This window comes from Carettochelys insculpta, chromosome 10 (genome assembly GCF_033958435.1).
Source record: "Carettochelys insculpta isolate YL-2023 chromosome 10, ASM3395843v1, whole genome shotgun sequence".
NCBI lineage: Eukaryota > Metazoa > Chordata > Testudines > Carettochelyidae > Carettochelys > Carettochelys insculpta.
The window spans coordinates 36,339,539-36,353,791 of NC_134146.1; the positions used below are offsets into that span (position 1 = coordinate 36,339,539).

Consider the following 14,253-nt stretch of genomic DNA (forward strand, 5'->3'; position numbering starts at 1 on the left):
ATCCCATCTATCTATTTGTAGGCATAACAAAACATTTGTACATATGTATTGTAAACTTCTGGTGAGACCCATTCTCTGGGTTTGATATACACTAAATCAGGGTGCCTAACACCTGCTTATAACACCCTTTTATAACATAGTTCTCATTTATGTTGTGGACACAGTTTTAATCTATCCCAGTAGTCCAGGTGAAGGTCATTCAGATGGTTTTGAATCTTTAATTTAGTGATATGATTAGTTAGGTTCCAACTACAATATTGAATTTAACCACATTGCAACTGGGTCCTAGGGCTGGCTTTGGTAGTGGTGTGGTTGGGACCAAGTGGAATTTTTTAAAAAACGTTGAAAAGGAGCTACAAGTGAAATGTCATCCATGTAAATCACACTGGGACTCTAAAAAGCCTCAGACAAGAAGCTAAGGATTATGAATAGGCCAAATGCTGCTGCAGCATTCGCAACTGAAGGGGAGGAAGTTCTATTCTTTCTGTCACCAGTGAGTTCTTCATGTAATACTACACCTTCATCCCCATAAGGAGCTGGGGACCTGATGAAAGGTCAGACATGGAGTCCAATCCTCTGAAGTGCTATACGCGAAAGTTAGTGGGATGAAAGGGCAATGGCATTTCACAGGATCAGACCCTTTTTATTTCCTCTCAGCAGAAATGTCAATGGTGTTTGTTATCTCTGGGGAAAACAAGCTTGATACAATGAAATTGAAGCCTCCATTAAGGCAAGCAACTATCTTATTCTTTTATTTTGGCTGTCTATATGGACAATCCTGCTTTTCTTCCTTAAAATACCTTGAGTTTTACTCTGGGCAGCAAAGGGACAGTATACCTTATTTACCACCATATAAAGACAGAGAAAGAAAGAGAGATGAGGATGAAGATTTGAGAAATTCTGTCATGCTATTTTTTCCATGGGAGGCAACACCAGCGGAGGACAAAAATGGAGCTGAAGCACAGGAATACGTGTGAGATACAGGGTTAAGTTTTCACCTGAGAGCCAGCTGCTCACCCCATGGGATGAAAATACTACTCCGTTCTGACCAGAGAATAAGGCTCTGGGTGAGCTAAAGCATCGAACTGTGAAAAATGAACAATTAAAACAATGAAGTTGTCAGTTCTCTTACCAGGCTGCAAATAAATAACCAGCTTGTCAAGCTGGCTGTTCTGCTGGACCATTAGTTCAAGACAAAGACATTCCGAGGTACAGGAGAATGACGGATGATATATCACCCAAGTGATTTGAGTCTTCGATAAAAATCTCTACAGAATGTGTTGATACGTCTTTTAAGCCCACATTATTTAGTGTTAGGCCTGTTTAATGTATGAACTTGTGCATCTGTGTGATATGAACAGTGTTTCATAAGAAGCCAGTTTTCTACTGATTTCCCTTGAATTGGCTATTGTCTGAATTTTGCTCTTTATGATGTCTCCTTTGATGTGGTGTAATTGCACCTTATGGTCCTCTGCAGCCTGCCAGGGTGACAGTTACAGGAAGGCTGCAGTTATGTTTGTAATTGTCACAATGGAGCACACTGTGATCCTGTAACTGGGATGTGTATTTGCACAGTAGGATGGAGAGGAACTACCTGCCACCAAGGTGCAGTGAGACCTTAACTTCTGTGGCAAGAAGATGAGAGAGGGGTAAACAAAACTTCTTACTCAGGGATTTTCGTTAGTAGTTCATTACCAACTTTGTACAATACTTTGTCAAACTACTTAAAGAAATGTCGTTTCAACACACACAACACAAGAACATAAAAACACCCATACTGGGCATACCAAAGGTCCATCCAGCCCAGTATCTTGTCTTCCAACAGTGGCCAATGCCAGATGCCTCAGATAAGGTGAACAGAACAGGTCATCCCTCCCCCTCACCCATTTCCAGCCTCTGACAAAATGACTTGCAAAATATCTGCAAAATTGGCCATGGCCAGGGAACCTAGCCACATCTACACACCCACACACACACACACTTAAAACATGAATTACAGTTCTTTAAATTTCTAATATGGCTATTCAGTGTAATCTATCCTAAGCAAGACAACAGACAAATATTGGTCTTTTGGTAACTGAGTTATTGTTACAACAATTCATATCAGTGATTGCTGAATAAGGGTGTTTTTTGGTACAAGCGTCACTGTATGGTAATTAAACATACACACAAATGAGCTGCACATTTTGTAAAAGATAATGTTCTGAGAGACAGAACCATGCTAAATAAGGGATGTTGTGTATCTACTAATATTTATGAAGTGTGTGCACTGCTAGAAGAAGTCTGCACATACCCAGTACAGTATTATTTTTATTATTCATATTATTGTAATACTCAGGCCTGGGCCAGGACTGCATTGTCTTAGCTATCATACAAGTATAGTAGAAGCTGAAACAAGGACTACAAAGTGAAGTGTACAGCAGAGAGTTGAAGGGAATAGCTGATTTGACTAAAGGGGATAAAATGTCAAATCAGCTATTCCCTTCAACTCCAGGCAATATCAATTTTTATGCAGTTTACTCCTGTTGGACTTATTTCAGTTTGAAAACAGAAGGTCTGGATTGTGTGCATAAGTGATTCAGAACCACTAATGTAGCCTGTGCTCTCATCCCAATGCAGCAGTTGTATTCCTACAAGTTGTTAGTTTGTGGTTGCTCTAAATATAATGTGCTAAATATGGCAGTGATGTAGTCATGGGGAGGTTTTCTCTTGCCTTTGGAACTGGTAGTTGAACCAAATGCAATATGGTAGCTATTTGTATTTTAAGGAAGGCTGAAAGCCCTTTTAAAATCTAAGAACAAAAAAGACTTTCCACACACTTTTGATTTCCTCGAGGGAGGAAGAAGTAAGGACACACAAGTCTTTCCCTCGTACTGAATATTGGCTCAAATGTGAAGGTTCTGTTAAGGAAATGGTCTCAAATACAAGCGGGATTTTGGTGGTTTCTCTTCTTCTGTTTTAATAAACTGTAAATCAACCATTGTTTCAGTGAAAATTACCCTAAATCAAATCAGACATTTTTGACACAAATGGGTCTTTTCCATTATTGTGCATTTTGGATTCTGTTGTGTGTTCAGATTCTCTGATAATTTGGGAAGGGAAGGGAATGTTGGGTAAGTGTCATCTTGTAGGCTCTAGTCCATTTGAAGGCCTAGAACCTATTGATAATAGCAACTTACAGAGTTGTCGCTTTAAAACTTAAATAACAAGCCTCTGCCCTTTGAGCTAGTTTCCAAGTTCTAGTTCCAGGACCCATATTGGGAAATTCATTATGACTGTGCCTACACATGCCACTTCTTCTGGAAGTGGCATGATAGTGAGCCACTATGCTAATGAGGAGCAGATGTAAATTTTATGCGCCTTATTAGCATATGGCAAGTGGTTCGGAGTCCGGATCTTCCTGCAGGCCACACATCTGAATATGTGAGCTTCGTCCGGATTCCGAACCGTGTGCCCATAGGCTAATGAGGTTTGGGAAATTTACATCCGCTCCTCATTAGCATCTTCTGTACTGTTCATTACCATGCTGCTTCCAGAAGGAGTGGCACGTGTAGACACAGCCTATATGAATAACTTGACATTCATAGCTTGGCTATTTTTAATTTAATCAGCCTACTGTGGATAAAGACATATAAAATTGTCTGTCCTACAAAGTAACCATTAAAAAGCAGAACCAGTACATAGCCTAATCCATGCAGAGAAAGCTGGGGAGATTCAAGCTCTTGCTATTACAGATGAAGATGGGAAAGAATAAAGATGATTGTTTAGAGATTAAACTAAACACTTCCTTTACTTATCCTTAAACAAGTTTCCTTGTAAACCCGTTGCTGTCCTCTCAATGGCCTGTGGATGACATTGTATTAATAAACATCAGCTATTAATACATTTCAAATGCTGCAGTCTATTCTATTCTGTAGGGGCCTCATTCTTCTCTCGAACCAGTTTTATGTTAATGTTATTCCATTGGTTGAATCAGAATCACAACATAAGTCAAAATGGAGTCAGCCTGTGTGACTCTTAGCCAAACCTGACTTACACCACCTGCACAATCAGTCACACTGGATGGAGTACAACACCAGATAGAGTTAGGTTCTATTTATTTAATTTATATTCTCCTACTTAGAGTTCATTGCATTCATGCACTATAAATAGTTCATGATTTCATTTTGTTAGTTTTTTTGTAATCTGAATGTTGCACAAAATGCCTAATTGAATTGACATTTATACTGGACACTGTAGGGAGAAAGAGTATAGAGTATCATGACTGTCATCATTAGCAAAATTTCTGCAGAGATACAGTCCATACAGGTATGGATTTCCATTCTTGTAGTTTGTTTGCATTTTTAATAAGAGTTCTCTGCTGTTAAATTTGTTTACAGCCTGTCCTTCAGGTTTATATGACACAAACTGTTTACAGCATTGTATCTGTCACAGTCAGGTGTCCTGTGATCCTGTGACTGAGCAATGCATTTGTCCCAAGGACTGGACTGGAATAGCCTGTGAATTAGGTAAATTCCATCCTGTACTCCATTTATTTTCATTCATTTATGCTTCTAGTAATATTCTGCTCTGACTGAGAGTGTGAGGATGGAAAGCATGGAGCAGGCTGTGAGCAGACCTGTAGCTGGGGCAATGGTGGAATTTGTGACTGATGTTCAGGGAAATGCAACTGCCACCCAGGATGGATTGGGGACCGGTGCGATGTTGGTAGGAAGGCTACTTTCTCTGATTTGACAGATAGTAAATCTAAGTTCTCCCATAACCATCTTATTAATTAATGTTTCCTGTATTTCATTAATCATTCTCTAGCTGTGGCTGCCCATTTCAGCTCCCAAGGGTATCTTTTTCACTTGCATTGACTATTCTGTCTGAAACTTTAGCTCTCTCTCGCGCGCGCGCACGTGCTCTCTCCAGGACATCGAGTCACATTCTGTCCTTCAGTTTGATCTTAGACCTTCTCTTCATTCGACAGAGCACCAGTGGTAACTAGTGGTTAGAGAGGAAAGCTGGTGTTTGCCCATGAAAGCTTTTGCTCCAAAATATCTGTTGGTCTGTAAGGTGACACAGGGCTTCTCATTGTTTTTGCGGATACAGACTAACACGGCTACCACTCTGATAGCTTGTGACTGGGTTTAGTTCCTTGTTCTGTGACAGACTCCTTGTATGACCTTGAGTAATTCATCCAATCTGTCTGATCCAAAAATACGGGGCACTTCCTACCCCACAGGGGACATATAAGGATATATATATATTAAACCTATGAGGTGTTCAGATACTATGGTAGTGGAAGCCACATAAGTACCTTAGAAAAATAGAATTGAGGATTAAGTGTCAAGAAATAGGACATGGTTCAAGTGCTGCCACTGATTTGCTGTATGCTCTTGGGTAAGTCACAAGTGGACTATTTTTCTTCATATGGGCTACGTCTACACTTGGTCAAAACTTCAAAATGGCCCTGCTAATGGCCAAATTGGAGAATACTAATGAGACGCTGAAATGAATATTCAGCACCTGAGTTGCATGATGCCAGCTGCAGCACTTCGAAGGTGCTGCATTTCACTCATGCGCAGGTTGTCTTCATGGGGGTCCCTGCAAATGTCAAAATCCACTCATTCCTCTCAGCTTTCGAAGTGCCGCAGCAGGCAGCATGCTAATGAGGTGCTGAATATTCATTTCAGTGCCTCATTAGTATTCTCCGATTTGGCCATTAGCGTGGTCATTTCAAAGTTTTGGCCAAGTGTAGACATAGCAATGGTGAGATTCCCAAAGTTTCATTAATTAGTGAGAGTCATAGGAATCTTTGAAATTCTTACCTAGTATTTTCTTATGCATCAGTTTCCTCTTAGCAACTTTGGAAATTCCTTTCAGATGATAACCATTGTATAGGCACAACATACTATCATTATTATTATAGTACGTTGTTGTTAAGTGTGTGTTGTACAGGTTGAACCTCTCTAGTCTGGTACCCTCGGGACATGACTGGTGCAAAAAAAGAATTTGCTGAACTACAGTAGGTCTATATTTTCTAGCAGCATTACCAACACTTCCACTGCTTACTGGACTTTTAGAAGACACTGAAGGGTAAATTGAAGCTAAATAACAGCACAGAACATGGAGAGCCGGGACTGGTGGCTGTAAACAAGTGTTATGGGACCGTGCGAAATTTGGCCACATCCACAATAAGTGGACATCCAGTTAACTAAAATCATGCTGGATTACGGATGTTGCTGGAGAAGAGAGTGACAGACTAGAGAGGTTCAACCTGTACTGTCATCATTGTACAATCCATTGTGATCTCTAGGATTCCAGACTGCTACTGCTTTGCAAACGTCCCTGTGTGTAGTCATTAGCATTCAGGACTGAGTACAACAACTTTAAATATGCTAAATAAAATCTCTTTAGGTTTTAAATTCAGTGCCTGTATCATCTGTTCATCACCCCAAGACGTCCCAGGAGATAAATGTTGGCTTATTTATCAGTGACTGATAGTTTATGCATCAACATTCCATAGACCAGAAAGAACCATTATTCTGCTTATCTAATTTTCTTCTCAGCTTGCCCTTCTGGCTTCTTTGGAGAGTGGTGTGAGGCACAGTATGACTGTGAGCACAGCTCTTCCTGCCACCAGCAGACTGGGGCATGTCAAGGTGAAAAGTGATGGAGAGAAAAGCGATATGACAAACTTGAGCTCCTACTGAGAGTAATATGCGACATCTTCATAGGACTGGGTATGCTGCATTAAGGCCCTGATTCTACAGTAGTATTATTAAGCCTTGGCATGATCCCACTGAAATCAAGGGGAGCTGAGGGCACTCAGCACTTCACAGAATTAAGCCCTAAGCAATATTTCAGGAAAGACTGATAGTTTTCTCCTTCTCCACAAGTCAGACTGGAGTTGTCCATTAGCAGACTGTTCCCATGATAATGATCAACGTTGTATCCCTTTAATTTTTTTGGTGTCAATCATTGTCAGTCTCTAGACCTTTCAGATCTGCACCTTTCGTGACACAAGTGGGACCTCATTAAAATAAAAATAAATTTTAAAATGTCACATTGAAAAATTTCTCTAGTGTCCCCATTAAAAAAGAAAATAACAAGATTCTTACACTAGAGTCTATAAAGCCCAAGATCTTATCTTGCAAAAGCACGGAGTATTCAAAGTATAATTGAGCTCCAGCTGGGTGAATTCCTATTTTTACTTATAGTTCTTGATGACAACATCTCATGAAGTTTTCTTCTTTGCAGCCTATTGAGGTGCATATTAAAAATAAAGATTGTGGGTGAAATCCTGTCTCCACTCAAATCAATAAAAGCAACGAGGAGTCCTGTGGCACCTTAGACTAACAGAAATGTATGAGCATAAGCTTTCGTGGGCAAAGACCCACTTCATCAGATGCAGGTCAACCTGAACCTGCATTCTGATGAAGTGGGTCTTTGCTCACAAAAGCTTATGCTCATACATTTCTGTCAGTCTATAAGGTGCCACAGAACCCCTCATTGCTTTTGCAGATCGAGACTAACATGGCTACCTCTCTGATACTTGACACTCAGATGAATGGGATTCTCCTCTTTGACTTTTTGGCTGCGTCTACACGTGCACGCTACTTCGAAGTAGCGGCGCCAACTTCAAAATAGCGTCCGTCACAGCTACACGTGTTGGGCGCTATTTCGAAGTTGAAATCGACGTTAGGCGGCGAGACGTCGAAGTTGCTAACCCCATGAGGGGATGAGAATAGCACCCTACTTTGAAGTTGAACGTCGAAGTAGGGCACGTGTAGACGATCCGCGTCCCGCAACATCGAAATAGCGGGGTCCGCCATGGCAGCCATCAGCTGAGGGATTGAGAGACGCTCTCTCTCCAGCCCCTGCGGGGCTCTATGGTCACCGTGTGCAGCAGCCCTTAGCCCAGGGATTCTGGCTGCTGCTGCTGCAGCTGGGGATCCATGCTGCATGCACAGGGTCTGCAACCAGTTGTTGGCTCTGTGGATCTTGTGTTGTTTAGTGCAACTGTGTCTGGGAGGGGCCCTTTAAGGGAGCGGCTTGCTGTTGAGTCCGCCCTGTGACCCTGTCTGCAGCTGTTCCTGGCACCCTTATTTCAATGTGTGCTACTTTGGTGTGTAGACGTTCCCTCGCAGTGCCTATTTCGATGTGGTGCTGCCCAACGTCGAAGTTGAACGTCGATGTTGCCAGCCCTGGAGGACGTGTAGACGTTATTCATCGAAATAGATGTCGCTACATCGAAATAAGCTATTTCGATATAGCGTGCACATGTAGATGTAGCCTATAGGGCCAGGATTTCACTGATGGTGAGATGAAATTCACCTCCTACCTCGAGAACAAACATTGCATTTGAATACCAGAAATAAATGGTCACTGATGTTCTCAAGGGTATGTAGTCTTCCTGGAAGCACTGATATTATTCTTCTTGTATAGTTGCTGCTTAAATCATGAAATCCTGGGCTTACATTGCAGTCGAGGGCTGAACCTGGCCTTTAGTCTCTAAGCCCTTCTGCAATCTGTTGTAATGAAAATTGTTTTGATTATTCCAGCTGGCTTGCCTGGCTACTATGGCGATTACTGCACCAGGCGTTGCCATTGCCCTTCAGGTACCCCCTGTCACCATGTGAATGGAAAGTGTGGCAATCCTCAAGGATTCACTGGCTATGGCTGTGAAAAAAAGTAAGATGTTATAAAAGCACGTGACTAAATGCCCCTTGAAAAAAAAAATCTGTAGGGGATAAGTTTCATTTATTAAATAATGGAACAGCTGATTTAATCAGCCTCTGAAGGAGTAAGGACTGCTGGAACATTGCATTAATAAAATGTACTAGAGCTTGAGAGCTGAATGTAGATTTTTCTGCTTGCAGATTGCAAGAGCAAACAGGAGGACCAAAGTCAGCGATGCTGGCACAGGGAAGTAGCTAGTCTACCTGAGCAGTCTACCCTGACAGAGGACAGGTGCAGTTCTCACCTTTTCCCTTCAATGGCATTCTGCATGTGATAAAACAGCTTGTGTGCTTGGCTGCTGGTGCACCAGGAACCTAGATGGTTTTGTTATAATAATTGCTCAGTGTTGCTAGCAGCAGGAGGGGTAGCTCACTGGTTTGCGCATTGGCCTGCTAAACCCAGGCTTGTGAGCTCAGTCTGTAAGGGAGCCATTTAGGGATCTGGGGTAAATGGATTAAAGAAAAAAAGGAGGGACAGTGTTTGGTCCTGCCAAGAGGTCGGGGGACTGGACTTGAGGACCTCCTGAGGTCCTTTCCAGCTGTATGAGTTGTGTATCTCCATGGCTACGTCTACACGTGCACCCAACTTCGAAATAGCTTATTTCGATGTTGCGACATCGAAATAGGCTATTTCGATGAATAACGTCTACACGTCCTCCAGGGCTGGCAACGTCGATGTTCAACTTCGACGTTGCTCAGCCCAACATCGAAATAGGCACAGCGAGGGAACGTCTACACGCCAAAGTAGCACACATCGAAATAAGGGAGCCAGGCACAGCTGCAGACAGGGTCACGGGGCGGACTCAACAGCAAGTCGCTCCCTTAAAGGGCCCCTCCCAGACACACTTTCATTAAACAGTGCAAGATACACAGAGCCAACAACTAGTTGCAGATCCTGTATATGCAGCACGGACCCCCAGCTGCAGCAGCAGCAGCCAGAAGCCCTGGGCTAAGGGCTGCTGCCCACGGTGACCACAGAGCCCCTCAAGGGCTGGAGAGAGAGTATCTCTCAACCCCCCAGCTGATGGCCGCCATGGAGGACCCCGCTATTTCGATGTTGCGGGACGCGGATCGTCTACATGTCCCTACTTCGATGTTGAACGTCGAAGTAGGGCGCTATTCCCATCCCCTCATGGGGTTAGCGACTTCGACGTCTCGCCGCCTAACGTCGATTTCAACTTCGAAATAGCGCCCAACACGTGTAGACGTGACGGGCGCTATTTCGAAGTTACTGCCGCTACTTCGAAGTAGCGTGCACGTGTAGACGCAGCTCATATGTTATAGTCTAACCTCATCTCCTCCAGGGTCATCTGCAGAGACAAACTGAGTTTACTTTGTGTTCCACATTTCATCATAGCTTTTCCTTATTACAAATTTTCAGAAACTTGTTGTCTGAGCATAAATTTTACTGTTAAAAATTTTGACTTTTAAAATCTTAACCTGATCTGATCTGCAAGACTGTCAGCTCTTTGGTGCAAAGGCTGCCTTTCTGGGTGGATTTGTGTGTGGCGGGGGGGTGTAACACAATGGGACATTAACCCCAATCAGTGGCCCTAACTGATAATCAAAATCTATCTATCTTAGAGTCTGTCTGTCCGTCCATTGGTGCTACGTTTGTTCAAGAACTCATCTTAAACCATAAGATATCGCCGTAAAATATGGTATGCAGGTTCCTCTTACTCTACTTTAAATCATGGTCCAGGTTTGGTTGTGCTTGAAATCCCAGGATTTCCCTGAACATGGAAGGGGAATGGGCAGAAGGAGGAGGGATGGGCACAGACAGGAGAGACATGATTCTGAGGGTGGATACAAGGGATAGCTGCAGCATCAAGAGAAAGGCCAGCAGGGCCGGGGCTCCTTCACCATGCCTGCCACAAAGACTGGGTATATAGCTCCCCAGGCCCAAACCCAGAGCCTGCCCCCCAGAGAACTTAAAGGCTGCAAAGGGGGCTACTGGAGAGAGGCAGCCCTGAGACATCTTGCAGACCATGGGAGAGGAGGCTGGGGGCAGTCCCCAGAACCTTGCCCCGCCCAGACAGCCTGTAGTCTGCAGATGTCACTGTAGGTGGCAGGACCAGGGGCAGTACCTGGAGCCTGGCCAACCCCTGGATTGCCACACCAAAGAGGCTGCAGGATGGAGGGGGCTGCTGGAGGCTGGGATAACCCCCAAAGCACCATCCCTCAAACCATTGCAGGGCTCTGGGTGGGCTGTTGGAGGCTGGGGTCAGCCCAGAAAGCACTGCCCTGCCCCCAACAGGCTGCAGGACAGGACGGCCATTGCCACAAGCAGACACACCCTGGAGAAGCTGCAGGCCTCAGGGGAAGCAGCAGGGTGAGGACTGCCCCCAGAGTGCCCCAACCCCACAGGCTGCAGGCCAGAAGGGCAGCTGGAGACTGGGGCTAGCCTGCAGAGCCTCAGCCCCCTCCCAACAAGCACATAGCCTTGAATCCCTCCAGTCCTGGAGGAGTCAGTGGACTGGGAGAGCAGCCCTTGCCCCTCAGGAGGAGCCACTGGCTGGGCAGCACTGCCCTGGCTCCCTGGAAGGAGCTGCTGCCAGAGCAATGTCACCCTCACAGCCACAGCCCTGGTAACCACCACCCCCAGCCCTCCCATACACACACCTCCCAGCTCCCAGTCCTGACACCTTTGCCCTAACATTTGCACCTCTCACCTGCCTTGACTTCTGCACCCACAACCGCTGCCTTGAGCCCCACCAGTCCTCTTCCCTCAGCCACGCACCCTCTACCCCTCCTCATGCCTGCACCATCACTCCAGCCTTCATTTTTGAAGACAGCACATACATCTTTCATTTATTTTCCAAGAAACTACTTCAGTTAAACAACCAAGCAACACAGGCACATCTGCTAGCAATAAATAACTATAATCGCCACCATAGCATTATTCAAGTTGGTTTTCCTATACCAATTTATATCACCTGAGAATCTGGCCTGTTATTTCTAAGAAGGTGCTCTGACAGTGTGGTAGGCACCTCTCTAAGAACCTAGATGTTAACCGTCAGAAAAATGTAGGCAGCCTGGCTGAAAAGTGACAAAATACAACACGTACAAATGTTTGCACTAAAACAACCTTTCAAGTTTAAACTATGTACACAAGGGAAAATGTTTTTATCCATACGTGTGGTCCCTCCTGAGTTATACTATTATTTTAGTCGATTTTACCTGACTTCACACTATGATTTTCTTTAGTGACAAGAAAATTGCAGCTGGCCCTTGGCAGTTGGGCATAAATTGACTGAACAAAACAAAATCAAAGAGCAAAGTAATCCCCAAGTAAATGTAATAAAACTAGAGTCCCAGAGGGCAGCATACTTCTGTAGGCAGTGGTCTTATTTAATAAATTTTAGCCTGCTCTTTGTTTGAATGCTATATTTACCAAGACAAATTTAATTCATTGGTTTACATTTCCTCTTCCCTCAGCTTGTCCACCAGGCACATATGGCAGAAACTGTAACCAACTATGTCAGTGCGCTGCAGAAAATGAGGAATGTCCCCCAGTGACAGGCAAATGCACCTGCCTACCAGGTTATTATGGAATCCACTGTGACCTTAGTATGTATCATTCTTGCTTCATTTATAACTGTTAAAATAAAAAAAAATGGTTAATGGCAAGAAATGTGATCACTTTGACCTCGTAATGAGTAGTAACTGCAGCCTGGAATAATTTTGCTCTAGATATAAAATCTGATAAACTGGTTGATCTTCTGAAGTTTGATTTAGCGTGTCTGGTAGGGACATGCTAAATGAAACTCACAGGGAGCTCCCATTGGCGCTGGTACTTCTGTTACTTGTGAGGAATAAGGGAAGTCAATGGGAGCAAATTCTCCATTCAACCTCCCACAGGAGCAGAATCTCGAATTAAGGTATGTCGACTCCACCTACATAATTAATGTAGCTGGAGCTGTATTTCTTACCTTGACTTTCCCCTTTCGTGGAGACCTGGTCTGTGATAAGAAGAATCAAATTTGAGCTTTAACTATTGTAAAACTTTTTTTTTTCCTGGGAACAAGAGTTTTTTCTAGAGACAAATGATGCACAATTTTCTGAAGTCATTTTTAATCCAGGCCCCTCTGTGAAATATGACATGAACACACATCCACCTCTAATTTGCAGCAGCACATGTATATTGTGTAGTTCTCACCTCTCAACATACTGAAGCCAAAGTGCTTCCCGAAAGTTCTGAGTGCTAAATTAAGGACAAATGGTTATTGTAAAACAGGCTGCAATTGGCAATAAATCTAGAGTGATTCATAAAGTCAGTTGAGTTGCACAGCCTTCTGAGGAACAATCAAATTAAACAAATTATTATTATGGATTGAAAGCGGGTGAGTAATGTAAAAGACAAAATGCCAGTTTGCTGAACATTCCATCATAGAAAAGATGTATTCCCAGACTCATATGTCTCAGACCGATATTTAGACAACAGTAAAACAGCTTGTGGAAAAAATGTGATGACTGATGGGAAACATACATTGATGTGGCTAAAGGGGAGACAGTTAATCACCTTTATTTTACAATTTTAATTTTGCTTTTACTCTTCATGATTTCTAATGTCCTTTATAAAAGAGAAAATAAATGTCTTCTCTCTTCATGCTCAGGTCTTTGTCTCCTTGACATTTTTTCCCCTCTGTTTCTTAGGAATGCTGCACAGCTCCTTTTGGTTTGTTTCCGTTTATGGCATCAGTTTCAATGCTGATGTCAGCAGCAATGTGTCCAGCTCCAGGAAAAGTTAAACACTGTGCTGTGCTACTAGAGTAGAAACAGATATGGGGAGTTCTTACCATCACAGCATTATTAGAGGGGTTATATTTTAAAAAAGTCATAGAAATGGAGGTCTCATTCTTTTATTTATATCAGTTGTATACCAGTCTAAGTTCACTGACTTCAGACTCAAGCCCGAGTAAGCGAGATCAGAATCAGGCCCTTTAAATATGAATTATATCTCCCACCAGATTAATAAATGTTCAAGTAAGGACTTTAATTACATGACAGTGTCTTTTTAAATTTATTGATATACAGTATAATACACAAGAACATAGTATTTTAGCTTTTATAAGTCATTATATCTCTGAACCAAGCACCCCTTCATTCATTTCAGGGGAGCATCGCTGAACAAAAATTAAGAAAGAGCCTCTGGACTGGGCCTTGGAAAAAGAAAATTAGGACTGTAAAAATTTCACCGTTACCATGGTTTAGGGAGAAAAGTTACAGGATAAAATCCTTGTCTGGTTGAAGTTGATGAGAATTTTGGCACTGACTAAAGTAGTCCCAGGATTTCATCCAAAGTATTTAAGGCCCTGCACCTTTCTGGTGCTAAGTGCCCTCATAAGAACTGAAGTTGCACAATATCTTGCAGAACAGATTTTCAATTAATAGCTCTTCTTTTGTTTAATGTTCTGCTTAGAGAAATAAGAGGATCACTGGGATGTATGGATACAGGAAGAAAGGACCATATTTTATATGGGGAAATGACCACATTGCATCTAAATTTTGCTTCTGTTTTGTGCTC

The 14,253-nt window shown here is 43.0% G+C and overlaps 1 pseudogene; it reads left to right on the forward strand.

The window, feature by feature from the left end:
• LOC142018657 (uncharacterized) overlaps positions 1-14,253 on the forward strand; it is a 269,306-nt pseudogene that overhangs the window by 239,772 nt on the left and 15,281 nt on the right.